We start from the raw sequence: 13,029 nt of genomic DNA on the forward strand, positions 1-13,029 counted from the left end.
TTAAATGTTTCAAGACTTGGAGATTTCATCACAGAATGCTTCTTCAGAGCGAATTACCAGGGCCTCTGTAAATGCAGAGCAAAAGTTTAAGGGAGAAAAAATTATAATTAGATTAGCCTATAATTAGTCTGAGTATTTCACGAGAGGAAACAGGGCTGATTTAAGGTAAATCATTATTTAGATTTTTAGTGATACGTGCAACTTTGCCTCAAAGTCCTTAACTAGTGTCACTGCAGAAAGATTAATATACTAACCAAATTACCACCTCTATACTGTCTGCTCTGCATCTTCACAAGGTCTATATACAAAATCTACATAAATGGAAAAAATTAATCAAAACCTTCTAACATACCTACATACGCCAACCGTCTTTCCTTAAAAGCAAAATAAGTTTAAATACATATTAGAAAATATGTAAAAGTGATAATTTATCCATATTTAGTAAATTGATTAACTGAAACATCTGAGAATAATTATCACTCCTGAAAAGTTATCATGTATTACCACGTCTCCTGAAAAGTTACAGCCTGTGTTTCCCAACTTCTGGAGAAACGGGCAGTTCACCCCATGTTTAAGTAGAGCTTATTTCATAGAATTGCCTAGGTTGGGAGGGACCTTTCAGATCATCTAGTCCAACTATCAACCTAACACTGATAAAAGCCATCACTAAGTCATATCGCTAAGCACTACATCTACCCGCCTTTTAAATACCTCCAGGGATGATGACTCAACTACTTCCCTGGGCATTATATTCCCCAAGTACAAGTACAGAAAAGGCTCTCTTTTGCTAAACTAAGAGTACTAGTAAACCCATTGCCTCACACCCTTTGACTAGAGGCAAAAAATTAGCAACGATTTCCTGGAGTAGTATTTAAGTATTGGAATATACACAGTATACATAAAGATTAATTTTTAAGGGATGTGTACAAATTAAGGGAATTAACTTGAAGCTTACTGGAACAAACATTAAATTGCCGAAACAAACTCATCTCTACAGCCAATTTTCCACTCACATATGGACCAAGGAAGACAAAGGGTAGATTTATCAGATTTACAGATAAAAATGATTCAGACATAAAATACACAAACTAGTTGCATGACAGTCTTGAGTCAAGCTAGACCTTTCAGTTCAACCAGAACAAGATGCTAATCCGCTTGTAATTTCAAGTCCATTTGAATGTAAAAGCAATCTACCTGTACTCAGACAGCACTAAACCCAACCCAAAACTCCAACTTCCATTTGCTCCCAGTAGAAAATTCATGCTACTGTGGGTCCAGGCTAGCTCCAGACAGTCACAGAGGATCACTTTCAAACTAGTTTCCTACCCCAATGGGGTCTTTTGGGCAAGATGCAAAGATTTCCAAGATCATACTGCTGCTTTCAGACCTCTGCTGACTCCTGCTGATCTTGGTGTTAGCTGTTTACACAAGTCATCTCAGGTAATAGAGATAGATGACGAAAAGGTAGTACTCTGATTTTCTTACCACACCAGGAGAAATAGCCTATGAGGTGTGCTGGGGCCTTCCTCCCTCTTAAAAATGCTTTCTTTATAAGGGAGGTGGATAAAAGCGTATTTGAAGTGCTGGTACCCAACGTAGCAGACAGAAACATAGTTAAGTACCTTGCAATTGGGAGACATCAAATAAAGCCTACTACGTACACCACAAAAAACAGAAAAACAGAATTTAGAGGACAAACACTTAAAAACATGTTCTATGCATAATTTGCCTTTTATTGAGCATACAATCTAAACATTTTCCTCTTCCCCCCCCTAATTACATCATATGTGTATACATGTTTTGCAATCATTAGCAAAAGCAATTCTTGTCATGCTTTCCTTCAGATTTACAGGCCAACAATTTTAACCTGTGCTCATGGGAACCACCCTTCCCACAGACAAATCCAAAAGAAGAGACCTAAGAAAACTTGATACACCAACATCCTAGCACAATGTATACAGGAGAAATTTCTAAGTAAAAATGCCCCTATCAATACAGTGCCGTAGTCCACAAATCCAGTGCAAAAACTACCATTCTGAACTGTCAGAGCCAATAAACTGAGCTTTCCTACTTGGCTTCCCTGCCTGCAACCTTTTTTTCCCTTTTTTTTTTTAATTAGAGGAAGGGGTTTAGATGAGAGAAGAAAACATTAAGAAGATTTCATTAAAAAAAAAAAATTAATTATATGCTTTGCTAAACTTCTGCTTTCTACTATTGCTCTGAGCACTTGTGTCTTCACTATACAAGTTATTTGGAAAAGTACCAACAGAATTGACATTTTAATGGTATACTCTAGATACCCTTCAAATAGTGAACTACATGTGCACGTATGCATATATATATAGAGAGAGAGATGTATGTATCTACACACAAAGCATTCCGGGAAAAAATATATGCAGCATGTATATACATAGCATAAATACATACATCAAAGTAATCTGAATATTTATTTATTGCTGGCTGTTTCTAAGTAGATAACACATCTTTAATCAGACCCAGAAGCAGAATACATGAATAAATGACTAATCTCACCCACAAAGAAGTTCTTTCTTCATTTCCCCCGACATGCTCCACCATGGTAAAGATTTCACTAAGAGATTAGGAGGGACATCCAACTTCCAAATCTTATACCACTGCAGTTGCAGTATGATGTATTCAGGCCTAGAAACAACTCTAAGTCCAAATTCAGACCTTTGCTACTGTTTGCTGCTCTCTATGGCAACCTAACAGGTAAGTCAGAAATCTACTTCAAATTTGTGCTGAGACAAAAAAGGGTAGTAGGTAACAATAAGACACCATAGGCACACTCAAATACAATATACAAATTAGGACCCATTAAGACCAACTCCTGCAAATCACATAGAAGAAACAATTTGTTCTAAAATAAATCTGGTTTCCTATGTATTTGTAGTTTGTGCCCAAACATTCCCACTGACCTAATATTCTCTATATCCCTCTCATAGCAGTACCTTTCTCCCCTTCTTCCTCATCACAATATTAACTGGTCCTGGCCTCACTCGAAGGCCCCTCAATAACCTCCTATGCCATCCACAATGACCTACACATTGTCAGTAGCCAGGTCCACCTCACCTCCTCCTCACATGTCCTGTCAGTCAGGAGGAAAAAAAAAAAAAAAAAAGACCTGCTATGGCTGGTTTGGAGTTACACATATGACAGATAATAGCTACAATCATGACGCTGCCTCTCGCTGTTTCTTCCAGGACACTGCATAACTGCCCCTTTCCATCCCTTTTTGGATTTTCATTACGCTTCAGAGATCTCAAGGGTACTAAGCTCCTAACTCTACCAAATTTCCGTTTTAAGTTATTAGTTGTAGTGACAGAAATCTAGTGATCATTAGACAAACTTATTTAAGAAACATGGCTATTACAGCCAAACTACTACAAAGTAAGGCTCCTCCTACTATTTTACATTTAATTCAGTGCCAACATAGAGTACAAACAAGCAAAGAGTTCATTAGCATAACTTATTAACATCCTGATACAATAAATGCAGGATTTTACATTCAAAAACCCCTCAGTCACATTTGGAATCACAGCCAAACATCATGAATTAAGTCTTCAGTTTGGGATCTAGAACAAAGAAGAAAAAAAAAATCTGCCTCCTCCATAATATTCAGGATTCATGCATAAAAAAACCTTGCGTTTCCATCATGTAAGTATCAGTTCTTCAGTATACAGGTCATTACAAGCATTACACCAACTCTAGTCAGTGGAAAGCAAGCTGTTCTTTTAAGTATAAAGTGTAGAATCAGTGTGTCAGGAAAGTTTCTGCCATACAGAAGAGCTAGTTTCCACTGGCCGTAGGCTATCTTCCCTTTATTATCTAGTCCAAGAGTGCTCTTCCTGAGTATTCCTAAGAAATAATGGAAATTGCTCTCTCTTCCTCAGATATTTATGCCAGTCCATTATAACATGGAAGACTTTCCCTTACCTCTTCTCTCTCTTCACTCCTCCTTTTCTTCTCTCAGTGGAAGTTAGACAAAATATGGGACTAGGAAGAGAAAAAGAATGAGTGGTAGAAGGGAAATAAAGGTAAATGCAGTTGCAGAAAGAGTGAGAATTAGCTAATTGAACAGAAATCTATCAAAGAAGTAGTAAGCAGAGGTATACAGAAAAAATACCATGCTTACAGATTTTATTTTTGTATTTACAGCAAACAACCCCCAAAATTGAAAATTAACAGCCAATCACTTGATGCCTCTAAGTTAAAATAAGCCACACACAAAACAGCCTATCCATTCAAAAATTAGCAATTATTTGAGCTGGAGAGTCAAGGAATTGTAAAATACAAGACAAGTACAGACAGGAAGAAAAGTAAGAGAAAAAAAATTGCTTTTTGATAGCAATATTGCTTATTGCTTGGAGAAGTATACACTAGCTACCTAACACTAGTGTCTTATACTCTGTCACTCTGAGATGTAGAATTCCTTTAAATAGAAATTCAAAGGTTAAGAAAACAAATCAAGTAGTTTCCCATTAAAGATATGTTGGCTTTAAGTCATTCTTTGTATCAGCTGTTTACTGCAAACATTTTTCTCCATCTACCATAAAGTGGCAAATAACCATTGATTAAGCTTAGACAAAATGCCTGTGACTTACCAGTTAGTCTCCAGGAAAACATAATTTACACCTGGTACTTTAAGTTATTCTTTTTCAGAAACATTTCAAAATATGAAGCGTTTTTGCAAGTACACACATTCCACATTCTGTAAGAATACACTGGAAGTCATGTGTGCAACTGTAAGGGCTAAGTATATTCATTTTTCATTAAATGTAACAGTATACTTCATGGTGATGCAGGCACCGGAAGATCCAAATTCTAAGGCCCAGTATTCCTCCCAAGAAGTAGTAAGGCTTTTTTTTTTTTTTCTTTCCTTTTGTTGGAGAGGGAAAGGGGATTGGTGGGGGAAAACGTGGCTACAAATACATATTGGCATTGCTTTCAACAATCTAAATATTTTGCTGACTTCATGACATCACGTATTTTTTTTTTCTATGCTGCTTAAATAAGACTTGGAAGCCTACTGTAATTATTAGATACCTGCCACGCAAGCAGTAAATTCTTTTCACTTAGTTCAAGTCTGACATTTCAGCTAAGCAAAGTTTTATTTTGATATGTTTTCACTTCAGTAGATTCCAAAAACTAGCTTCCCTGTCTTATCAGTGGCATTTCACTTATATGAATAGCACAACAGAGCTTCTACTTACACTAGTGGAAGCAGTTTGTAGACATTGACCTAGTTGTTACACTTATGCCTAGGAATCTAAACACAAGTCAGAAAGTTGTGCTCTTTCAAAGAGAAACTTAAATTCTTTCTAGCAGTTAGAACTCTTGCGTAATTTTAACCACAGTTCAACCTGGACTATATTTCTTGGTAACAACTTGGCAATATTTCAATACTATTTACCAAGATTTTGGGAGGAAGAGGTTAAGAGAGGGTGAGGGAACAAATGGAGGGGATTATGTCACATTCAAGGACAGCCAAGAAAATACAAACTTGTAAGATCAAAAGATCTTTCCTACTTTCAAGAAAACAAAAACCATTTCATTCCCAATCACAATTATCTTGCAAAATTATATTGACTGATTTGTATTGAGAAATTTAGATTCCGGGTATTTGTAACGTTATACCTTTGTGTTTTCAAAGGAGATATCAGTATGTATTTTTAATTGTAGTAACAAAGATATGAAATACGTCATCTTAGAATAAACACAACAAAGAAATTCTGCGCAGCAATGGAAGCACAAAACACAGCTTTTAACTTTCAATACCACTGCCACACAGAAGGGGGGGGGGGAGAGAGATGCAGAGTTTGTCTTTAATTTCTTCTAGTACAGAAGACGTGATTGCAAAGTAAGAGACAGTAGAGAATGAACATTATATAAAACCACTACAGTCATTCATAAAAAACCTGCATAATGTTATTAAAGAATAAAATTCCCATCAACTGTTTCTACCCTAAGCAAAAAATGAGCAATTAGCTGTATTACCTGGTAAAGTATCTGAGGTAGGAATCTTATCCTTACAGCCAGTAAAAAAACTACTGTATTTTTATCAGTTTTATACAAAATTATTCATGATTCTTTCACAGTTCTAAAATTATAGGTTTAGAAGCCAAATGAGAGATGTAATCTCCCTATACCTTCCCCAAAAGCTACAAATAAGTTGCTGTAAGTCTCAAGTCTTCACCGTCAGTTTAAGTAGAACCTACTAAAAACATTGCTCATTGGGAAAGTTTCTTTAAACGAAGAGTTAAGACACGATTAACTGTCTAGACTTGGAATATCATCTGTCTCGTGATATGGTTTTAAACACAGCCCCATTATAACTATACTAATTAGGAGTTAGCTCCTTTTGTCTACTCAAGGCAAGTTAAGAACATCACCCACTGGTAAAGAAAAAAGTATCTTTAGACCTTGCCAAGTTAGAAGAGTTAAAGAGTAATGACCACCAAACCAATTTAAATATTCAGAGCTCCTTAGGATAAAAGATCCAAACCTACCAACCTGTATACATTTTAAATTCTCACTTTGTAAAGATAGGATATTAATTTCATCACTTTCTGTGACTGATGAAATAACCAACAATGGACAATAGATTATAAAGTACAATAATGTCATTAAAATCTAGTCTTATCATCTTGTCTTTGAACTTGATAGCTATTTATTTTTGAGACAGAGATATAGAAGTGAATGATTACCTAGTCTACAATGCCATAAAGCAATACACAAAACACAAATGAGAATAAACTAAAATTTAAAAAAAGCTTTTCTAGACCTGAGCCTGCATTATAACATTTTAACATCTACACCTAATGAAAACGTTAACTTAAACCTAAATTCTAAAACTAGCATTAGTACTATTTTGGCATTCCCATAATTAGCCTAATTTGCAAAACTGCTGGGCCCTTGCAAGTCTCACCTAAGTTTTACAATATTGCATCTCCATCTAAGGAGTGCATGAACTATCACATGAAAGGAGAGATAGCACTCTTTCAATAAAATATGCAAATCTAACACACACATTTTAGTTGTTCAGGATGCCGTCTGTGTGATACTTCAATATATTCTTCATTTGTACTTTTGAAACACGTAACTTGAGTGGACACTGTGATTTACCACAGTTCTTGACAAATATTTTAATTTAAAAAAAAAAGATAAGAAAGCATTTAAGGCAAGACTGTTAAAAATATACTTTGTACAACAAAACTATCTTCAAAGGTCTACAGAAAATTTTAATAATTATCTAACAACCAGCAAAATCTTGCCTGTTTAATTAACACCACATTAATATATTAAGATTTGTAGGAGGAAATAAAAATAATCTCAATATCTCCTAGCAAGCATATGAAACCTCGACAAGGTTTCTTTTAAATAACTCGCTTGTTATGCCTTAAAGGTAACAACAGTTTTGTCTTTGAACACAACTATAGGAGGCTTTTTTGTAGTATCAAGGTCATGAGCAGAATTTTGGATCCTCAAAGAGATTATGTTAACTTCTGTGGGTATGAATCTTTGTTAGTAAGAAAATGTGAACACTGATGTACTTAGAAATACTCATATTGCACCATTCAAAAGCCCCCTGCAATTAATATTTTAAATAATTCAGAATTTGGAAGAATAAAAAGGGTGGCTTTTTTCTTAATCCACGTTCTACACATGGTAAAATATTTTTTTTTTCCTAGAGATGCCTCAAGTTTCATTCTTAGCAATAAATCAAAACTACTATTTGCACAGTGGAAACATTTAAACACTGTACCTGTTCCAAAAACACTGTCCAATAAAATTTGCTTTTGAGAGATTCACAAATGCTTGTTTGTATGGAAGTCACAAGGCCAATAACATAAACGGACTTCCTCAGGATCTCTCCAGAAGTCTGAATGGAGTTTTATATCTTCACCAATCTACCACCCACCCACCCCCCCCCATTCAATTTTGTTAGTTACACAAAACCAGCAAAATACCTTCATTAAATCTTCATTTACATGAATCTATTTAGAACAATGCCACGATTCTACAATTACATACATCACTCCTTAACTAAGTCCCACAAATAGTCCTTACTAAAATTAGTATTAGCTAGCACGCAAAATAAAGACTGTGCTTAAATCAACCTGAGATCAGGAGTAGAGAGACACTATAGTCTTCCCTGTGACACCGATTTCTGTATTCCTGTTACTTTCCAACAGAATGAGTTGTGTGTGCTGAAACTGTACCAAAGACATGAGGTAACGCAACTTCTAAAAGTAATCTGAATTTTGGTGCTATGAGAAACTTTCCACAGATATAGTCTAAAAATCCAGCATTATTTCCCCTCTGAAATTTCCAAGATGGCAAAGAAGTTCACCCAAAAGGCTAAGTGACAATTACGCAGATTTTTTCCTTTAGATATGAAAAGCTTGAATACACATAAATGGTTTTAGAACTGCAGTCCATATTATTGCATTTATGACAGAATATTTGTAAATCAGGAATGTCTCTTGAAAAAAAATAGATTTAAATTTAAAACCTTCCTTCTTTCAAGAAGTTTTTATTAGTTGGGGGAGGGGTATTCCATTTTTTAATGAATGTACTTTAACATATCAATATCAATGGAGTTTAAAAAAAGCAAAAAAGTAGAATTTCTTTTTAATATGGTCTACTTAGATCACAGATCTGTTTTTACAGATGGAGAAACTGAGTCACATAGGCAAACTGACTCACTAAAACTCATAAAGGAACACTCTGGAAGATTTCAAAATTCCCAAGAGGTTCTTCGTGCATAAAATTCACAATCTAAAAGATAAGCTGTAAAATTTGAGTATGACTATTTCATTCTTTGGGTTTATTTCATTTTAGCCCAAAAAACCACTTCTTGTAAAGTTTACAAATTTATTTTATTTTTATTTTAATCTTGAATCAGATGTCTGCTTGAGAACATGATTGAGGCCATGAAGTTAGACTGCAGAGCTGCGTAGCCCTCTAAGTCATGATGTTAAAAAAAATTTTCACAAGATCAGGAGCTTTAAACCTATGGAGAGGAAAGAAAAACGCAAAAGGTTTCCAAAAAGGCCCATACTTAACACTCCTTAGAATCTCATTCATGTACTTTTGAATCAACAGAGTAAGACATGTTTTATTAAAAGAATCAAATCTATATAAATAAGGAAGGTATGATGGGAGCATGCATTACTGGACTATTAACGCATCACTTCGTGGTTGAAATCACTCAGCCTTTGGCCTCAAAACATAGGAAAGGCATGCATTAACAACACTCAAAGTCTTACTATCTTATTGTTCAACTTCAGGTATACCATTTAGAAGCACTGATGTGTGGTTTAAGGTATCTAAATTAAAATTGCTCAGAGATTAGAAACAGTTTTGCCATTTCAATACCTCACTTTTGATTGTTTAAATCCAGAAGGTTCCAAAGCTATACTAGAATAGCAATTCATACCTCATTAAACCAAGGACAAGATTAAAGACAAGCATACAAAAGTGACTAATTAATTAATTTTTTTCTGTCTTTTAAAACGTACAGTTTGCAGCCTCCATAGTTTGTATCAGAGTACACTACACCAACTACCAAATAATAAATCCTTGTGACCTCCCTTCCCCCCACCCAAACATATTTATAGTGGTGATACTAAAAGGTTCATATTTCATTTAGGAAAAAAATTAGAGGTTAGGAACTGCACTTCTCCTCAGTATTTGTATGTGTATTACTATATATACAATTTATAGAGCAATATACAAAATAAACTGAAGAAAAAACCATAATACCAAGATTACATGGTGGCAGAAGAAATTCCACGTCTTAATAAAGTAACAGGTTATAATCTCGCATACATTATTTCCCCAAGTATTAAGTACTTTCAGTACTCTCAAACTATGAATACACGGAATTACTACCCCGATGTCCAGCAAAGGTATTTACTGGAAGGTGAACATGACGTTCACTAATGTGATTCCACAAAGAATTTAGCTGACCATTTCAGCGATCTTAATCCACTACTCATTTTGATAAATATTACTGCTTTTATGTCGTTAGTAGGGTGAACAGATACACAGTTTCTATCAAAAACGCAGGAGCTTTTCCAAATTACTAAACCGACACACATACTACCTTACAGCAACCTATACACACCCCTCAAAGAAGCTGCTTGAGTCTGTTGCCTCTTTCCACCCCCCTTTTCCCCGACAAGAGTGGTCTCGTTCACTTGCCTTTCACACACATAACCAATAAAATTAATCAGCTGGAACACAGCATTTTTAAATCGCAGTAAAGCCAAGAGATGTTTTATACGTTATTTGAAGGGAACAGTCTTTTCATTTAAACATAATAAGACCCTAATATACTGCAGACAAACGCACTGCATGGGGTGTGGAGGACCCGAGCTGATTAGATTACCACAACATCAGCCTGAGGCCGCCATTTTTAGAATCTCTAAAGGACAAAAGAGGGAAATTAAAAAATTTGCTCCACATTTTTTGAAAAGTAACTTTAAAAGTACAGTGATTATAATCAATTAATCATGCATTATAAGTACAGCCACGGATATCTCCTTCTTTCCTCTGATCTGAGCCCTGAATAACAAAAACGTTTCGTTATTATTCCTTCAAGGTACTGTAAATAAACAGACTAAAACATTCCTAAATCAAGATGAAGCGCTAAACTTCTGCTTTTAACGACACGTAGCATGTACCATTTTAGGGACCTCAGGGCTTTTAGCCACCGCACATTCCCTAATGGCTGAGTATGGGGGAATACAGGACCTTTATAATCAGGCTATATTATGTTTCTCTACCCTATTTAGTACTACACAGTGAACCGTTTGTTTCTCCTCCCCTATGTCTGCAGCAATAGGGTCTACCCCACCGACATTTATTTCTTTAAGTAAAAGACTGAGATATGCCACCCAGGGAACACGAAGGCTGGCTGCAGAAACTAAAAGCAAGAAAGGGATGCACCAATATAACTACTTACACCCTCAAGAAAGGGGGTGGAGAGAATGATCCCCTTTTTAAATTGGCAGAGAAACTCTTGAGGACTGCTTTCCGTTTGTCCAGGTTACACCACGAAGCGGAGATATTAACAGGGAGGGAGGAAAGGAGGCGGGGGTGTGGAAGGCAGAGAGATTAGGCCTATAACGAGCCATTTTAGTACCACAAAGCAAAAATATACAGGATGGAGGAAGAGAATAGGCTTCCCTCAGCTTCATAAAACTCAATACGCAGTCCCAATAACACACAAACCCATTCTTAAAACCACCAGTCTAAGGAAGCGTATGTTGTCACATAATAGCCCCTTTTGGCTCTTTTCCAAGCATAATGCATAAATCTGGCACAACTGCCAAAAAATTCTCCTCAGCTCCTCCAGTTACAGTAACCCGCCATATTCACAAGATATAGCGACAGCCTGCCATTTTTTAACCAAACCCCACAAAAGGAGAAACAAGATCAAGGCAACTTAAACAGAATTTAAACATATTTCATGGTGGGAGGGAGTTACACTCGCACCGGGGGTAACGAGACGTTCCCGTCGCATTTCGCTCCCTTTTTGCCACCCCCCTCCCCAGAGCACCCACAGCAGAATACGCTGGTAATAACTGAAGACTCACCTGTAATGGTCACAGGCCAGGCAGCAGCACCCCTCAGCTGAGCCCCTTCTCTATCCCAACCAAAACAATGCAACAGCCCCACTGCGGATATCCCTACCCTAGGCAGGACTCAACCCTCAGCAGGCTCTGGCAAAAGAAAGAAAAGGGAAAGAAAGGAAAGAGGAGACCCCCCCTCCCCCCAAACCTAGCTCAGTACGCAGAACCCTACAGGGACCAGCTCAGAAGCGCCTTTGCCTTGGGACCTGTGTACAAACCCCGCTGCCGCCGCTGCTCCCGTGTCTCCCTCCTTTCAGCCTCCTACGCTCCCTTCTATGTCACTGGCTCTCTCTGGGAAAATGGCGTCCGCTCTCCCCTCCCTCCCCCTGCACGGGGCTCACCGGCCCCGCCTGGCAGGGGCTGGGTTACCAAGGCGAAGCCAAACAGCCGCCATTTTGCTTACGGGCTGAGAGCGCGGTCTGCGCCCGACATTGAGCCCTCAGTGTCCATTTTGCAACAGCGCCCTGCGCGTTACGCCGAACGGCTTCGGGTCTGGGCGCGGCCGAGACACCAGACTGCGGCAGGGGCTGGGCAGGGGGGCTGTCGAGGAGGTGCGGAGGGAAGTAGGGCAGCGGAGGAGGGGCGGCCGCAGCTGGGGCTGGTGCCGGGGGCGATCCGCAGCCCTGGAGGCGCAGACCGCGGGGGAGGGGCAGGGGCTCCGTCCCAGGCTGTTGAGGGATCGAAGGCGGGCGGGGGGGCAGGGAGGATGTCTGACTCAGAACTGCATCCTCTGAGGCACAAACGCCAAAACTCCCTCCTCAGCTGCTTTCCCTCCCCCACCTCCGGCTTCCTGCTCACGGCCGTCGTTGCTCTCAGCATACCTATTCTTTATGAATCTCAACCCAAGGGGTAAATTTCGCCACAAAGTACGCGAAAAGCCGGGCAGACGCGCCAGATCTCACACGGGCAGAGGAACTTACTTGAGGGGCGGGAAGGAGGGGGGCGAGAAAGGGAAGGGAGCGGGAGCCTTGACCGAGACCCGACCAGGGCGATGTGGAGGTTTTGCCCGAATCTTTCCTGTCAATAAGGCACTTGAGGCTGAGAATCTTCCCCGAAGCGTTTAAGGCTCGTATATAGGCAAGTAGGAGAGAGCTTCTTTTCTTAAAGCGAGTGGGACAGCATTAGCTGAAGGCGTTTCTTTTCTGCAGGGAAGGAGAACGAGCCCTGTTTCCCCTTCAGGGAACGGCCCCCGGGGAGCAGGTATGGTCTGCCTTCACCCGGACCGGCGGGAGCTGGCAAGGCGAGAGGCTCCCTCAGCCTTCTGGGCCCGACACAGCCTCTTGCCGTGCGTACCGAGCTCCTCTTCCTTTCGCCATATCCCCTCCCAGCTCTTGTTCTGCCCGCACACCGCCCTGCCTCCCCTGCCTGG

General features: G+C 38.8%; 1 protein-coding gene across 1 annotated transcript in view; it reads right to left on the reverse strand.

The window, feature by feature from the left end:
* KMT2E (lysine methyltransferase 2E (inactive)) overlaps positions 1–12,118 on the reverse strand; it is a 62,827-nt gene extending 50,709 nt beyond the window's left edge. Inside the window, exons 1-2 of the mRNA XM_074166572.1 lie at positions 11,625–12,118; positions 3,955–4,014 (exon numbers count right to left, since the gene is read on the reverse strand). The gene's annotated coding sequence lies outside the window, so the exon portion shown is untranslated. The remainder of the gene's footprint in view (positions 1–3,954; positions 4,015–11,624) is intronic.
* Between the last annotated feature and the right edge of the window lie 911 nt (positions 12,119–13,029).

The sequence above is a fragment of the Numenius arquata genome, chromosome 2 (assembly GCF_964106895.1).
Source record: "Numenius arquata chromosome 2, bNumArq3.hap1.1, whole genome shotgun sequence".
NCBI classification, from domain to species: Eukaryota; Metazoa; Chordata; class Aves; order Charadriiformes; family Scolopacidae; genus Numenius; species Numenius arquata.